The sequence below is a fragment of the Elgaria multicarinata genome, chromosome 10 (genome assembly GCF_023053635.1).
Source record: "Elgaria multicarinata webbii isolate HBS135686 ecotype San Diego chromosome 10, rElgMul1.1.pri, whole genome shotgun sequence".
Classification (NCBI taxonomy): domain Eukaryota; kingdom Metazoa; phylum Chordata; class Lepidosauria; order Squamata; family Anguidae; genus Elgaria; species Elgaria multicarinata.
The window spans coordinates 4,481,346-4,498,166 of NC_086180.1; the positions used below are offsets into that span (position 1 = coordinate 4,481,346).

At 43.4% G+C, this 16,821-nt stretch overlaps 1 protein-coding gene across 8 annotated transcripts in view; it reads right to left on the minus strand.

Annotated features, from left to right (window-relative positions):
* The window catches only part of LOC134404692 (PC-esterase domain-containing protein 1A-like), a 44,561-nt gene that overhangs the window by 19,776 nt on the left and 7,964 nt on the right, over window positions 1-16,821 (minus strand). For 2 of the 8 annotated variants that reach the window (XM_063135526.1, XM_063135523.1), the window contains exon 2: window positions 10,489-10,666. The exons of 2 other annotated variants lie outside the window; for them this stretch is intronic. The gene's annotated coding sequence lies outside the window, so the exon portion shown is untranslated. Of the gene's footprint in view, window positions 1-1,446; window positions 1,622-10,488; window positions 10,667-14,317; window positions 14,727-16,821 lie in introns of all 8 variants that reach the window. 4 more of the 8 variants (XM_063135527.1, XM_063135524.1, XM_063135529.1 and 1 more) reach the window with 3 other exon arrangements.

The window sequence follows — 16,821 nt, forward strand, 5'->3', positions numbered from 1 at the left end:
TTTATTTAAATCACGATTTAAATCACTACTCAGAAAGACTCGATTTGATCATGTGACTCCCCCCCCCGCCCCCCCCCAAAAAGTGCAGTCTTCCTCGCTGTATTTTACACAACTCAGAGTTACCAAAGACTCCTTCTTGCTGGTATAATCGTAATATTTACAACCAGATGAAGGTTTCATTTTTAGAATAGCAACTTTTCAGATTAGTTTTACAGTCATATCAAAAAAATACTGATTTGGTTATACTATTAGAAACACATCATAGACAGAGAATTATGACATTATTGCGAGGTGAACTATCTCCAGTTTAATAGGTTAATCATTCATATTTGGGCAACTTTTCTGCTGTACTTTATTGGAAGGAGAAAAATAATCTTACAGAAACCTCTGGAACAGCATGAGATTGTGAATGGATTAACGGAATTCATTTACCAAAAAATTTAAACAGCCTCATGCTACATAATTAAAAACTAATCCTTATTTCATGATGAATAAGCTTTGGACTATATAATGAAGCTTTTACATTGTATTTTATATTATGGTTTTATACTGTTGTTTTATATTTTGAATAGTTTTAATTTTTGTGAACCGCCCAGAGAGCTCCGGCTATTGGGCGGTATAGAAATGTAATAAATAAATAAATAAATAAATAATGAATCTTAAATAGAAAACTATCTTTAGATAGATTTTTCCTCAAAAAGCATTTTATTTTAAAAAAATCCGATTTAAATATAAAAATCTGATTTAAATTAAAAAATCTGATTTTTTTTTTTAAAAAAATCATTGATTTTTATCCACCCTGACAGCAATCCTAGATATATTTACACGGGGCTTAATTCTGAGCAGACATACACAAGATTGCACTGACACTCAAGAACTAAGTAATGAAAAGAAAAAGGAAATTGATAGCTACCAAGCTGATGTGTAGTTTATGGATAAAAGTTTGGAAACTCTTCTTGCAATCCTTTTGTAAAAGTTGGGAAAGTTTTTTTTTAAAAAAACAAACAAACCCATAAAACAACTGGGCTCTGACCTAGGTTTGGAGGTGTGTCAACCAGTTCTGGATGGGGCTACACTCCCCCTGAAAGACTGTGTTCGCAGCTTGGGGGTGCTTCTGGATCCGTCGCTCCAAAGGACAGCCCAGATAGATGCGACGGCCAGGAGTGCCTACTATCAGCTTCGGCTGATACGCCAGCTGTGCCCCTTCTTAGAGTCAGAAGACCTAAAGACAGTAGTGCACGCGCTGGTAACCTCAAGGCTTGACTTCTGCAATGCGCTCTACACAGGGCTACCATTGTACCTAGTTCGGAAACTTCAACTAGTTCAAAATATGGCAGCCAGGTTGGTCACCGGTACATCTAGGGGTGAGCATATTACCCCAACATTAAAATCACTCCACTGGCTGCCAATTAGTTTCCGGGCGAAGTACAAAGTGTTGGTCATTACCTTTAAAGTCCTAAATAGTTTGGGTCCAGGTTACCTGTGGGATCACCTTCTCCCATACAGTCCGCCCCGCACACTCAGGTCCTCTGGGGTGAACTTACTTCAGTCAGCTAAAACTAGGCTGACATCAGTTTCCCAGAGGAGCTTTTCTTCTGTCGCCCCCAGATAGTGGAACGGCCTGCCGGAGGAGATTTGTAAAATTAACTCTCTGTGTGATTTTAAGGCAGCCTTAAAGTCTAGCCTTTTCTGGCAGGCCTATCCAGATCAATGTAAAATCAAGCATTTTTAAGATGTATTGATTCCTGTTCTAATGTTGTTCCCCGCCTCGATCCAAAGGGAGAGACGGGTAAGAAATAAATATATTATTGTTGTTGTTGTTATTGTTGTTGTTGTTGTTGTTATTATTATTATTAAAAAAGAGAAAGGTTTTGGGAAAGCATTTGTAAAATCAACAGCACTATCCTTTACGTTTCAACCAGAGATAAGCTCCGCTGAGTTCTGACTTCGTCCCAGGTAAGTGTAAAGGGCTGCAACATAAATATAGAAATGGCAGAAAAGGCTAAAAAGGAAAGTCTCTTCTCCATGATTCCAAAAAGAAACGGGATGGAAAACCGAACCAAACCAAACCAGAGAAACTACCAAAAAGAAATAAATAAATGTGTGCAGCGCATTCATTCCCTGCATATACAATTGTTTTCTTTTTCTGTTAGCAGCTCAACTCTTCAGCATTCTAACCACACAGTTGTTGAACTGTGGGTTGTGGTTGAACTGTGGGTTGTGGTTGAACTGTGGGTTGTGGTTGAACTGTGGATTGTTGTTGAACTGTGGGTTATCATGTTGTCTGAATGCAGGGTGGGACTTGTTAACCATGCAGTGTGGCTTATTTTTCTTGAAAAAGCCCAACACAATAACCCACCTTGTGGGAAATGAGCTGCATTCTGACAACACGATAACCCGTGGTTCAACAACAACCCACGGTGAACCACTGAGTGTGGGTTAGCGTGCTGCATTTATTATTTATTTATTTATTTATTTATTTATTACATTTTTATACCGCCCAATAGCTGAAGCTCTCTGGGCGGTTCACAAAAATTAAAACCATAATAAAACAACCAACAGGTTGAAAACACATGAACACCATCGCCTCACTGCTTAAGGAACAACTACTTTTGCTTTATTGTTCAGTTTTAACTGGGACCCAGACAAATGCCAGGTGCTATATTGGGGCAAATTCTGGGCCCAGGGCCAGAAAGATTGCCCAAGCACCATTTCCTGAGCAGAAGAAGCCCTGTTCCCACTTCACACTAGCTAACTGCTTAGCCATGAAAACAAAACATATTAATCGGTCTCTTTCACATTCTGCTACCAAGGACAAGAAAGTCTCCGCTCTTCTATCCAAGCCAAAAGACAGTCATTGCTGCTTACGAACCGAATTCTGGCTCAGGGTTTGTTCTATTCGATCCCATTGCTCCATCAGGTCTTTTCCTTGAACACCGGAGTCCAAATAGGACTGGTGCCCACTTTAAAATAAAAGATTGAGATATATTCTGTCTTGATTTGGACAAAAGCAAAGCATATTATTATTATTATTATTATTATTATTATTATTATTATTATTATTTGCATTTTTATACCACCCAACAGCCGAAGCTCTCTGGGCGGTTCACATATAAAGCATAGCTTCCCAGTTCCAAATGAACAAATATATTCCTTTACCCAGCGATAACCACATTGAAATGACCTAACTAGCTAATGCTTTGATGACTCTTTTATTGGCAAAACGTTGAGTAGTGTTGTGGCAAACAGAGCGAGCTGCAAATCAGGAAAGCCTCAGGTTGAATCTCACTGCTGCCATGAACTCACTATTTAATTTTAATGTATGTATATCCAGATTTTCTCCATCAAAGACAGCTTTCTAGCTAGGTGACCCTATGCAGCCAAAAGCTTGCAGCCACGGTCCGTAATATGGGAATGATAATACCACTAGCCTACTGTACAGGATGGTTGTGAGGATTACTAAATATTGTACGTGAAGTGCTCGAAACGCCCAAGCACCCTACACTAATGCCAAGTATCATATTACGAAGGATGCTTTAATTTACCTGGACATGCATATCACATACGTGTAAACCAAAGACATACATGGGGGATCTTTTGGCACTGAACTCTGGTCTCTGACTTTCTCAGCTTTTGATACCCCCAAAAGCTGAGAGCGTCAGAGACCACAACAAGGTCACTAAAAGCAATTGAAAACTAAAATTGCACACCAGGGGAATTAGAACCGTACATACATTGGAGGAATTAGAATCATACATTATCTATTTATTTCTTTAAAACATTTATATCCCGCCCTATATCAATAAGATCGCAGGGTGGCGTACAGATAAACGCATACAGTATAAAAACAGCAAATATACACAGCTAAAAACAAATTAAACCATAAACCAAGTGAAAACAATATATAATTTAAAAGCATTAATACTGAGGCTAAACATACAACAAGCATTTAAAGTCAATAGTGAAGCTAGGCACACTGGGATGTATAGAATAGCGCGTGGCTCTGTGTGTGCAAAAGAGAACACTTTTCATTTCTAGCAAGGCGTGCGTACCTGTGTGTGTACAACTGAACATGGAAAAGGGGTCAGAGAAAGAAGTTTCCCCTTGGCATAATTTGAATGCGGGAAGAAGCAGGCTGGTTTGGGGGACTGAGAAAGAGTTTTGGAGAGTGGAGTGAGAGCAAATGCATGGAGTTTGGGAGAAAATGGGTAGAGAGAGGCATGAAAGAGCAACAGGGGAACTCCAAAGTTGGATGGAATATTAGGGGAGTGGAGAAGGAGGAAAAGTGAATAATTGGACCACGTAGAAGGAAAATAGAAGATAATGCAAAGATTTACCTCTGAGTATCTGCTGACTTGTGAAGTGATGGGAAGCCCTCTTGAGCTCTTCCTCTGGAAAAGGAGGAGAGACAGAAGAGGGAAGGAGGGCGGAGCGGAGGGCGGCTGCCCTTCTGGGCAGAAAGGAGAGGTCCTCTTTCCTCCTCCCTCTGTAGGATCTATGAATTTGGGTGGCTGACTTTCTCCCTCCTGTCTCAGGATTTAGTAACTAAAACAAAACAAGTCTGCCTTCTAACGTTGTTGGAAAATGGATTTTTAGGCGCGTGTGTGTGTGTGTGTGTGTGTGTGTGTGTGTGTGTGTGTGTACATTGTACATTGTACACCATGTACATTGATGGTGCTATATAAATAAATAATAATAATAATAATGTGTGTAGGGAATAAAGAAGACAATGGACTCCTCTTTCCTTCCTGATGTGAGGAAGGTGTAGAAGAAAGTGGGGAGTGTCGCTGGAAGTGTGGAGTCGTGCTTAGGGGCTGATTGGATCTTGTCCCTGGGTGAAGAACATTTATCTAACAAAGGGATGGGGGTTGATGGGTTATCATGGGTCTGGCTATCACAGGTCCAGGTGAGCAAGAAAGACAGAGGGATTTGGGGGGACTGTTTTAAACAAAGGTGACCAAAGAGTCCTGTAGGCACGCTTGCTTACACAAGATTGGGCTTTTAGGGACTCAACTGTAAAGACAACCGATTCTGTATTTTCCCTTCCATTTAAACAAGGTTAGAAATCAGTATAAAATATTTCACAGTGGAGGGTGGCTCTTGTCCTGGGGCAGGATTTGAAATTTGCAAGTGTTAACACGGAGGAATCAAGGAAATCAGAACACAATGACTGGCTAGAAGTTGTATGCAAGAAGTCTGCAGCTTCACTTGGAATGAATTGGAAACAATTCACTTGGAATTGTTGTAGATCACAGGCTGAATATGAGCCAACAGTGCGATATGGCTGCAAGAAAGACAAATGCTAATTTGGGCTGCATTAATAGAAGTATAGCTTCCAAATCACGTGAGGTACTGGTTCCTCTCTATTCGGCCCTGGTTAGGCCTCATCTAGAGTATTGCGTCCAGTTCTGGGCTCCACAATTCAAGAAGGACGCAGACAAGCTGGAGCGTGTTCAGAGGAGGGCAACCAGGATGTCCAAGGGTCTGGAAACAAAGCCCTATGAAGAGAGACTGAAAGAACTGGGCATGTTTAGCCTGGAGAAGAGAAGATTGAGGGGAGACATGATAGCACTCTTCAAATACTTAAAAGGTTGTCACACAGAGGAGGGCCAGGATCTCTTCTCGATCCTCTCAGAGTGCAGGACACGGAATAACGGGCTCAAGTTAAAGGAAGCCAGATTCCAGCAGGACATCAGGAAAAACTTCCTGACTGTTAGAGCAGTATTACAATGGAATCAGTTACCTAGGGAGGTTGTGGGCTCTCTCACACTAGAGGCCTTCAAGAGGCAGCTGGACAACCATCTGTCAGGGCTGCTTTAGGGTGGATTCCTGCATTGAGCAGGGGGTTGGACTTGATGGCCCTGTAGGCCCCTTCCAACTCTGCTATTCTATGATTCTATGATTAATGATGCGCCAGGCCCCAATGTCCTGCAGAATCTGCTTTTCTGCTCTTCTCCAAGACCAAAAATCCACAGTCCCCTCCCAAATAAGAGTCTCTTTCTTTCCAAAACAGCAGGGCTTGGGGGTTCTTTTTAACAATCATGATGAAGATGCCACGCGACATCCCAGGAGGAAGAGGGCGTCGCGGCCACCATTTTGTTTTGTTTTGTTTCTTTAATCGAAAAAGAGCGAAGGAGCGCTGCATCGCAAAAGTGAGTTTAAAAAAATACTCATCTCCCTCTCCTCCCACCCCGCGCCCGGTTCCCAGCTCCTTGCAATTACTCGCGAGGAGCCGGAACAAAACTACACATGCCGCAATCTCGGGATCATCCCGAGACCGCAGGAAAAGTCAGGATTAAAGGGTGGGGCGATATCCTGGGGGAAAGGAGGGATCATCCATCCCTTTATTTATTTATTTATTTTATTTATTTATTTATTTATTACATTTTTATACCGCCCAATAGCCGAAGCTCTCTGGGCTCCTGGGATCCCCGGTGCATCATGTGGACGCACGATGATCCCTGGGATATGGCCCCGTCTAGACATGCCCATAGCCATGCTTACCAATTGCTTGGGCTCAGTAATACTTTTGTGGGTGTGCAGTTTTTCAGATCTGCCACTCTCACTACTTTACGACATTGCGGGTACACGTGGACAAAATACCTGGTGGGCTAAATAATCTGTCCAGCAATGGCTCTTCAGGAGCCCTGCCGAAAAGCCGTGTTCCACCTTCTCCAGAATATGCCGCAGAACACATAGAGAAGGTGGAGCAGAGAAGATTCAGAGATAAATGTGGCACTGCACTGTCGCCTTCCCACATCTTATGGTAGTGTCAGGCGCTACCAGAGCGATTTTGCTCATTTTTGTTTTAAACTGAAGCTGGAGCAGTGTAGACATGCAGAAAATTTTGAAAGTTGGAAAAAGTTCAAAAACGCGAGCTTTAATGGCGGTTATTTTCCTCCTCGCCAAACAAGCAGGGCAGCCCCTCTGCCAGCAGGGAAGGACCACCCGACCTGCTCAGCCAATCAGTATGGTGCGAAAACAGGCCACGGCCTCAGCCACGTGGCTGTTGATGCCACCGGGAAGGGACGGAGGTTGGCAAAGGAGGGCAGGCGAAGGAGGGCGGGGCCGCATGGCATGCAAATGTCGAAGGGGGGTCACTATGCATGACCACATTTGCATTCTTCATGAGCCCCTCTGTGGTGAGAGCTCTGAGGAGCAAAAAAAGAGGGAACGGAGCAGGACTTCTAGTGCCCATAGCAACAGGGGCTTTACACTAGACGGTATAAGGGGAATGCCCAGGAGCAAGAGAGGCCTGCTTTATTCCAAAGGCAGACATGTCCCATCGGAGACCACGCCTTCTAAGGCCGCCATTGGATCAGTCTGCCAGCTCACAGAAGTTCATGCACAGGGTGCTACCGCCAGTATCCGAGGCAGTAAGCCTGTATGCACCAGTTGCTGGGGAACATGGGTGGGAGGGTGCTGTTGCATGATGTCCTGCTTATTCATCCCTGGCCGATGGCTGGTTGGCCCCTGTGTGAACAGAGTGCTGGACTACATGGACCCTTGGTCTGATCCAGCATCAGGGCACTTCTGATGTTATTATTATTATTATTATTTATTTATATAGCACCATCAATGTACATGGTGCTGTACAGATTACACAGTAAATAGCAAGACCCTGCCGCATAGGCTTACAATCTAATAAAGTTGTAGTAAACAATAAGGAGGGAAAGAGAATGCAAACAGGCACAGGGAAGTGTAAACAGGCACCGGGTGGGGTGAAGCTAACAGTATAGAGTCAGAACAAACTCAACATTTAAAAGCTATAGGGAAAAGAAAAGTTTTTAGCTGAGTTTTAAAAGCTGTGATTGAGTTGGTAGTTCTCAAGTGTTCTGGAAGAGCATTCCAGGCGTAAGGGGCAGCAGAAGAAAAAGGACGAAGCCGAGTAAGGGAAGTGGAGGTCCTTGGGCAGGCGAGAAGCATGGCATCAGAGGAGCGGAGAGCACGAGCGGGGCAATAGTGTGAGATGAGAGAGGAGAGATAGACAGGAGCTAGACCGTGAAAAGCTTTGAAGGTCAGCAGGAGAAGTTTATATTGGATTCTGGAGTGAATTGGAAGCCAATGAAGAGATTTCAGAAGTGGAGTGACATGGTCAGAGCGGCGGGCCAAGAAGATGATCTTGGCGGCAGAGTGGTGGACAGAGACCAGCGGACTGATGTGAGACGAGGGAAGGCCAGAGAGAAGAAGGCTGCAGTAGTCCAACCGAGAGATAACCAGTGCGTGAACGAGAGTCTTGGCAGAAGAGACAGACAAAAATGGTCGAATCCTGGCAATATTATACAGGAAGAAACGACAGGATTTAGCTATGAGGAGGCTGTCCACACATCAGTCGAGAAGGACAAGGAGCTTCATCCCACGTACCTGTTTCCCTCGAATTATCCCCTACAGCACTAAGCTGTCACCATTGTTGTTGTTGCTAAATCACACCCCGGGCGGCAGCGCTCCTAAGATCCTTTGCATACCAGGAAATGGGTTTAATGGGCAAAATGTAAAAAAAAATCATTAAAAATCAAGAGATGACCCAATCTGATTCAAATTTGGTATGCTTCAAGCTCTCCTTAATATCTATTACTGTGTCAATTTTGATGCCTTTAGCTTTAAAACCTACACAGATGTAAGCATTTGTTTAATTTTTCTTTAAACATATCAAATCCTGCTGCTGCGCCCCCAGTGGCCGCTCGGAAAACAGCAAATGATTCACTCGAAAACTAGTACCAAAATAGCTCGATTCTTTTCCCTTTATAGCACTATTAAAGCAGGATGCCTGGGAGTACTTCACAGTCAAAACAGATTATAAACTGGAAAACTTCAGAGTCCTTTGCATGCAATTCACAGTGATTGCACAGTATAACGCTGGTGTGATAATGCTCAAGCTCTGTGCCATCACCAGTCAAACAAAGAATCGAGGACCTATATAGGCCTAGCACATGGCCCATATCTAACTTGAGGGTCTGAGCTGTCCACGGGCCTCTTATTTATTATTTATTTGCAACATTTTAACCCCACTCCTCAACCGAAGAGAAGGCTTGAATGCGTTGTCCTCACAGGGCATAAACAATATTTGACAAGGTTCTCACAAGATGCTCTCTTCTGCACATGCCAGAAGGAATTTGGCAGGGAGAAAACAGTTCTGAGTAAAGGAAGAACCACCCATATAGCCCAGAATGCTGCTGGTTTTACCAGAGAGCTATTCTGAGCAGTGGTGCGGGGACAGAAAATGGTCCCACAACAGAACGTTTACCAGCAATTTATGTTTCGGCAGAAAATTTTCCATTTCATAATCAGTAGTGATGAATTTGTTAATTAGAAATACGCCACCCTGAGATCTTAATGATATAGGGCGGGATACAAATGTTTAAAATAAATAAATACAGTATTAGACCAGTTTCAAAGTTGGAGATCAGTGGTTCTCAATGCCCTGCTAAAATGTATTGGTGTGTCAACAACTTTCAGTACCTTTGGGGTGGGAAGGTTGCTTTAAATTTAAACAATACAAAGGAAAAACTGTCTTTAAATTCTTACAAGTATTCCAATAAATATGTCTACATAACATTTAATCACATTACATGAGCTTTAATCCCCCCCCCCAAAAAAAATATCAAGTCAAATACTTCTGGTGCACTGGGAGAAAATCTTTTAACATGGGATAGACAAAAGCATCGTTGTTTAGTAAAATATATATATATAGGTAAAATAAACACGCTAAATTAGGCCATTCGCTAGGGGGATCAGAAATTTTCCCAACACAAATTTCCCTATAACAATCACCCTGCTTTGCATAGGAAAATCTTCCAATTCAAAATTGTCCAGAAAACCAACATTACTAATTCTGATAAGGGCCCTGGATTTTTTTTTCACAACGTAGTGTCATTTCCATATTCCACATACACACACACACATGTGTGTGTGTATATATATATGTTCCCCTTTAACAAAAGCAGGCCACTTCCACGTCCAAGGAAGTTGTGAGTCCCCCCAAGTGCCCCAAATGAAGGCAAAAAGGTGGACAGCACTACTTCTTAGGAATGAAGCAGGTATGGCTGAAGGTTCTCTCTCCAGTATCTCTACTGGAAGAGATCCCGGGTAGAAGGATTGGGAAAGACACTTGCCTGGAGCTTCAGGAAGACCAGACGGGGGCTAGCTGGGCCAGATCTTTGTATGGGGTTGGACTCGATGGCCTTGTAGGCCCCTTCCAACTCTGCTATTCTATGGTTTGCGGACGCCAGCTTTTTTGAGTCTTGTAGATCTCGTGGATGCTCATACAACAGGAATGAGAATAATGAGCGAGCCCTCCACCAAGCCAGACTTTTGAACAAGGGACAAAGGAATTTATGGAGGTGGTGATACTATTCTGTCTACATTCTTGACTCCATTGTTGATTAACTAGCAAACGCATCCTGCACTCCTGGCTGGGTGGAAGAATTCCAACAAGAAGCTTGGAAGTGGGAACTGGGGCAGAAGCAAAGGAGGAACCAGTCCATTTACCTCTGGAGAGCGTCCAAACCTTAACAAGTCCGACCGCCCGGTTTCTGGAGACCAAGGATCATCGCCACTCCCTTGTGCAGCATTTGGACGCCATTATTTCCAAGGTCAGAATGCAAAATCCTTGTCTGCGTTGAAGTGTAACAAAGCACACATTACTCTTGTCAGCAAAGGCTGTCTTCTGCAGAGAGAGGCCAACACAGCTGACAAACACCAAAACTTCCGGTGTCAGAGTGATAAGAAGAAGAAGAAGAAGAAGGGGAGAAAAAGGGGGTGGGGAGCTCTGACAATTTGGTTTGCATTTCACAAAATCTATGTAGTCAGTTTAACCACTTCCTGTGTGAGGAACGCACCAAATCAAGCCTGGTAGAATTTGCCAAAGCAGGAGGAGGCAGAGGGTGGGTCTCCGGGTGGGCACGCCAACCGCTTTCGGCAGGTCTGGGGTCCGTGCCCAGCACAAATCAAACAAACAAAACGCCAATGTGTACTTATGCGTTAAGTACACTTTAAATACATGTTTTAGACTGCATGCTGTCTGTTTCACTTATGCACCTCTCAGTTAAGCAGCACATATACTGAAGGTACTCTTTATTTTTATTTATTTACATATCTATGAACTGCCCTTCATGGAAAGCTATCTGGGCGGCGAACATAATAAAACATAATAAAAACAATAAAATACAATCAAGAAGTAATAAAAGGCAGAGAAAGAAAGTCAACCTTATAAAACAGACTGACAGGTTAAATGCCCAGGCAAACAGAAACGATTTGACCTGGCACCAAAATTATTGCAAGGTTTGTGCCAGGCACACACACACACACATGTGAGGAGGGCGTGCCACAAACAGGGTGCTCCAACAGAGAAGGCCCTTTCCTTAAATAAAGGAGAAGAAGGCACCTTCAGAAGAACCTTGCATAAAATAATATTCTTAGCAGAGTAGATGCCCCCTTCATACCCTTTAGCCACTAAGGGCACAACCCTATGCATGTTTAGATGGAAAGAAAAAATGGTCTATGGTTTCCAGCATTTCCCAGCCCGGAATTGCAGGACTTTCTCCCCTATAAACATGCCTAGGATTGCACCCACGGCTGGTGCCAGACTATTTTGCGCCCTCGGCAAGGTGAGATGCTTTCACACACACTCATCCAAAAAATGCCAACATTGATTTTTAAGAAGATATGTTTCCTGGAAATAATAAGGAGCACAAAACTTGAAACTGCTAAATTTATTTTAAAGTGCAAGAAATACGTCATGCCAATTATAGCAAACAAATTGGAAAGGAACGTCTATGGCTCTAAAACGCATTAATAGGAATATCACCTCCAAATCATCCACCCCAACTCACACGTGCGCATGCACACACACACTCAGCATTACTCACTCCAAACAAACACACGCATGAACACATGCATTCACTCAAAGACCCCATGCACCCCGTTCACCCATACATTCTCTCTCAATCTCTTCCGGGCGCGTTCCGGAAGTCCAAACGTGGAGCCGTCCCACCCCCACCCCAGTGTCCCTGGCTTCGCTTCGGCTGGGCTATTGGATATTATTAAGAGCCTATTGAAGCTACTGACTTCATAGAATCATAGAATAGCCGAGTTGGAAGGGGCCTACAAGGCCATCGAGTCCAACCCCCTGCTCAATGCAGGAATCCCCCCTAAAGCATCCTTGACAGAGGGTTGTCCAGCTGCCTCTTGAAGGCCTCTAGTGTGGGAGAGCCCAACACCTCCCTAGGTAACTGGTTCCATTGTTGTACTGCTCTAACAGTCAGGAAGTTTTTCCTGATGTCCAGCTGGAATCTGGCTTCCTTTAACTTGAGCCCGTTATTCTGTGTCCTGCACTCTGGGAGGATCGAGAAGAGATCCTGGCCCTCCTCTGTGTGACAACCTTTTAAGTATTTGAAGAGTGCTATCATGTCTCCCCTCAATCTTCTTTTCTCCAGGCTAAACATGCCCAGTTCTTTCAGTCTCTCTTCATAGGGCTTTGTTTCCAGACCCCTGATCATCCTGGTTGCCTTCCTCCGAACACGCTCCAGCTTGTCTGCGTCCTTCTTGAATTGTGGAGCCCAGAACAGGATGCAATACTCTAGATGAGGCCTAACCAGGGCCGAATAGAGAGGAACCAGTACCTCACGTGATTTGGAAGCTATACTTCTATTAATGCAACCCAAACTAGCATTTGCCTTTCTTGCAGCCATATCGCACTGTTGGCTCATATTCAGCTTGCAATCTACAACAATTCCAAGATTCTTCTCGTTTGTAGTATTGCTGAGCCAAGTATCCCCCATCTTGTAACTGTGCCTTTGGTTTCTATTTCCTAAATGTAGAACTTAGCATTTGTCCCTATTAAATTTCATTCTGTTGTTTTTGATCTCCCCGATGAGGCTCACCTGGCACCAACATTTTAAACGGATACTGTTGTTTTTATGTTTTTGATGGTTTAAAATTTTGTACACTTTTTTTACTATTTACTGTTTTAAACTTTTGTAAACCGCCCAGAGAGCTTCAGCTATGGGGCAGTATATAAATGTAATAAATAAATAAATAAATAAATAAATAAAATCGTTATGTTTTCGAGGCCAGGTCAAGATTTTTCTCTTCTCCCAGGCAGTTAACAACATATGCTGAGTTTTTAACTGACCCCAGAACAGTTGTTTAAATGGATATTGGTATTTTTTATGCTTTTGATGGTTTTATATTTTTATATTTATATTTAATGTTCACTGTTTTTTAACCTTTGTAAACCGTCCAGAAAGTATATAAATTTAATAAATAAATAAATGCGGAATAAAAAGCAGAACATAACATTATGAACGCATTATATGGAATGTGTCCTGTGCCCCAGCAGTTATCAGTGCACTTCAATACCGCTATAAAGCTGTAGTCATGGAATAGCATCATAGCATCATAGAATAGCAGAATTGGAAGGGGCCTACAAGGCCATCGAGTCCAACCCCCTGCTCAAGGCAGGAATCCACCCTAAAGCATCCCTCACAGATGGTTGTCTAGCTGCCTCTTGAAGGCCTCTAGTGTGGGAGAGTCTACAACCTCCCTAGGTAACTGATTCCATTGTTGTACTGCTCTAACAGTCAGGAAGTTTTTCCTGATGTCCAACCAGAATGTGGCTTCCTGTAATTTGAGTCCATGATTCCGTGTCCTGCACTCTGGGATTATCGAGAATCATAGAATCATAGAATAGTAGAGTTGGAAGGGGCCTACAAGGCCATCGAGTCCAACCCCCTGCTCAAGGCAGGAATCCACCCTAAAGCATCCCTCACAGATGGTTGTCTAGCTGCCTCTTGAAGGCCTCTAGTGTGGGAGAGTCTACAACCTCCCTAGGTAACTGATTCCATTGTTGTACTGCTCTAACAGTCAGGAAGTTTTTCCTGATGTCCAACCAGAATGTGGCTTCCTGTAATTTGAGTCCATGATTCCGTGTCCTGCACTCTGGGATTATCGAGAATCATAGAATCATAGAATAGTAGAGTTGGAAGGGGCCTACAAGGCCATCGAGTCCAACCCCCTGCTCAATGCAGGAATCCACCCTAAAGCATCCCTGACAGAGGGTTGTCCAGCTGCCTCTTGAAGGCCTCTAGTGTGGGAGAGCCCACCACCTCCCTAGGTCACTGATTCCATTGTCGTGCTGCTCTAATAGTGTTGATCTAGCCTAAGATCTGTTCACAGAATAGTAGAATCAAATTCTTCACTCCAGTTAAGGTCGATATTGCAAATGTTGTATTTATCACCACAAAACGTGCCAGATGACTCAAGCAAATCATAACAGAATAAAGAAAACCACAAAAAGAAAAAATGGGACACAAATGACCTGGGTCACAAGTCTTGCGCAACCCTGCCGACAGGAGGCTTCCAAGTAATTTTTGCACGTGGTCGAGAGGAATTGTGCCAGTTGATTTCTGCCTCTTGTGCAGCAGTTATTGGCACAGAACAGAACAAAACCGAAAAGGCAGCGGCAAATATGAACCTTAATAGAAATGAGGCCTCAGGTTTTTTTTACTATGTTCTTGCTTTGCCCGTGATTGTTTTATTGTTGTTGTTGTTGTTGTTGATTTTTTCCTACATCTATCTTCACCTCCATTTTGTCTTGATTTTTGTCAATCTCTCTCTTTGTCAATCTAAGACAGTCAGCATGGATAATCCCCATCCCAAAGGCAGGGACTTTTGACAGGTAGAAAATGTTTTTTTCCAGTGACACAATTGTTGAAGGACAGGAGACCCTGCAAGGAGAAGGGGGAAGAGAAAGTGACAGTCCCCCAAAAGCATGCCAAAAGTGGGTACAAGGTTCCTGCAGAACAGAGAGGTTGAGCTGGCTCAAACAAGTAAGCCAATCCACATTCTTCAAAGGAAAAGGAAACTTCCTGACTGTTAGAGCAGTACAACAATGGAACCAGTTACCTAGGGAGGTGGTGGGCTCTCCCACACTAGAGGCCTTCAAGAGGCAGCTGGACAACCATCTGTCAGGGATGCTTTAGGGTGGATTCCTGCAATGAGCAGGGGGCTGGACTCGATGGCCTTGTAGGCCCCTTCCAACTCTACTAGTCTATGATTCTAGGTTCTCCACTGCCATTCAGCACAGTGAGTTCAAACATGCAGTTCAAACATACATCAATCAAGCAATGTGTACACACACACACACACACACACACACGTGTGTGGACCAGCCGCACAGCAGACAGGAAATTAATATGTTACAGATTTGGCTTTGCTAAGTATTTTCAATCTATAGTTTCAGTATTGGGGAAACGTTTGGCTGCCAGTTGACTACCGAGCTGATCAATACACTTCAAACAAAGTATAAACCAAAAATTGTTTTAGGTGGATTTAAATTTGGTTTTGAACTAACGAGAACTAGTAACGGAAAAATCTTTTTTGATCCATTTTTCACTTTTATTAGAAACTAGCAAACGGACCCGGCTTTGCACAGGGTCTTTCATCTGCCTGAACGGCCTCTTATTGGCCGGTGGGGAGGAGGAACAGCTCTGTACGTGGCGTACGGCTTCCCTTTATTCCGCAGGCTTTACTTAGCTGTGTTGCTTTGTATTGTACTCTGTAGGCACTGGGGTGCGGTGTGGGAAGACTTCATAAGAGTCATAGAATAGCAGAGTTGGAAGGGGCCTACAAGGCCATCAAGTCCAACCCCCGCCCAGTGCAGGAATCCACCCCAAAGCATCCCTGACAGATGACTGTCCAGCTGCCTCACGAATGCCTCCAGCGTGGAAGAGCCCACCATCTCCCCAGGTCATGGGTTCCATTGTCGTACCGCTCTAACAGTCAGGATGTTTTTCCTGATGTCCAGCCGGAATCTGGCTTCCTTTAACTTGAGCCCGTTATTCCGTGTCCTGCACTCTGGGAGGATCGAGAAGAGATCCTGGCCCTCCAGGATCTGGGTAAAATGTATGGGTAAAATTTGCTCACTGCAGACCTGAATCATCATACCAAGTTTGATTGAAATTAATCAAATGGTCTTGTAGCTTTAAAACTTTCGATTGGCTCATCATTACTCAAATAACTTCTTGGCCCAAGTGATAAGGCTCTAACTCAGTGTTTTCTCTTTGGATACCATACAGGTCAACCTGACCATTATACCAGTTACCCAGAATTCATTGTATCTTTCCTTTAATACAATTAATACTTTTTACTTATTTACATTTTCAAATTCTTAATTATTTACCATCAGACATTTGGCATTTACATTTCATAATGAAACATCTTATATTGTTTTAAGAGAGGTGAGCTGCCATTTTTTTCCAATTGTCTTCCCAGCAAGTCCAATAAAGCAAAATCTGCTATTTCCTAAAATCCAGGACAAATGTAAGAACATTTATTTATTTATTTAATGCATTTCTATACCGCCCAATAGTTGGAGTTCTCTGGGCGGTTCACAAAAATTAAAACCTCAAAGTATAAAACAACAGTATAAAACCATACTATAAAATACAATAAAATACAAACATAAGAACATCAGAAGTGCCCTGATGCTGGATCAGACCAAGGGTCCATCTAGTCCAGCACTCTGTTCACACAGGGGCCAACCAGCCATCGGCCAGGGATGAACAAGCAGGACAATATGGGCACTACCACTCTAGAGGCCTTCAAGAGGCAGCTGGACAACCATCTGTCAGGGATGCTTTAGGGTGGATACCTGCATTGAGCAGCGGGTTGGACTCGATGGCCTTGTAGGCCCCTTCCAACTATGCTATTCTATGATTCTATGACATGGTGCAACAGCACCCTCCCACCCATGTTCCTCAGCAACTGGTTATAGAGTCATAGAACAGTAGAGTTGGAAGGGGCATGTAAGGCTATCGAGTC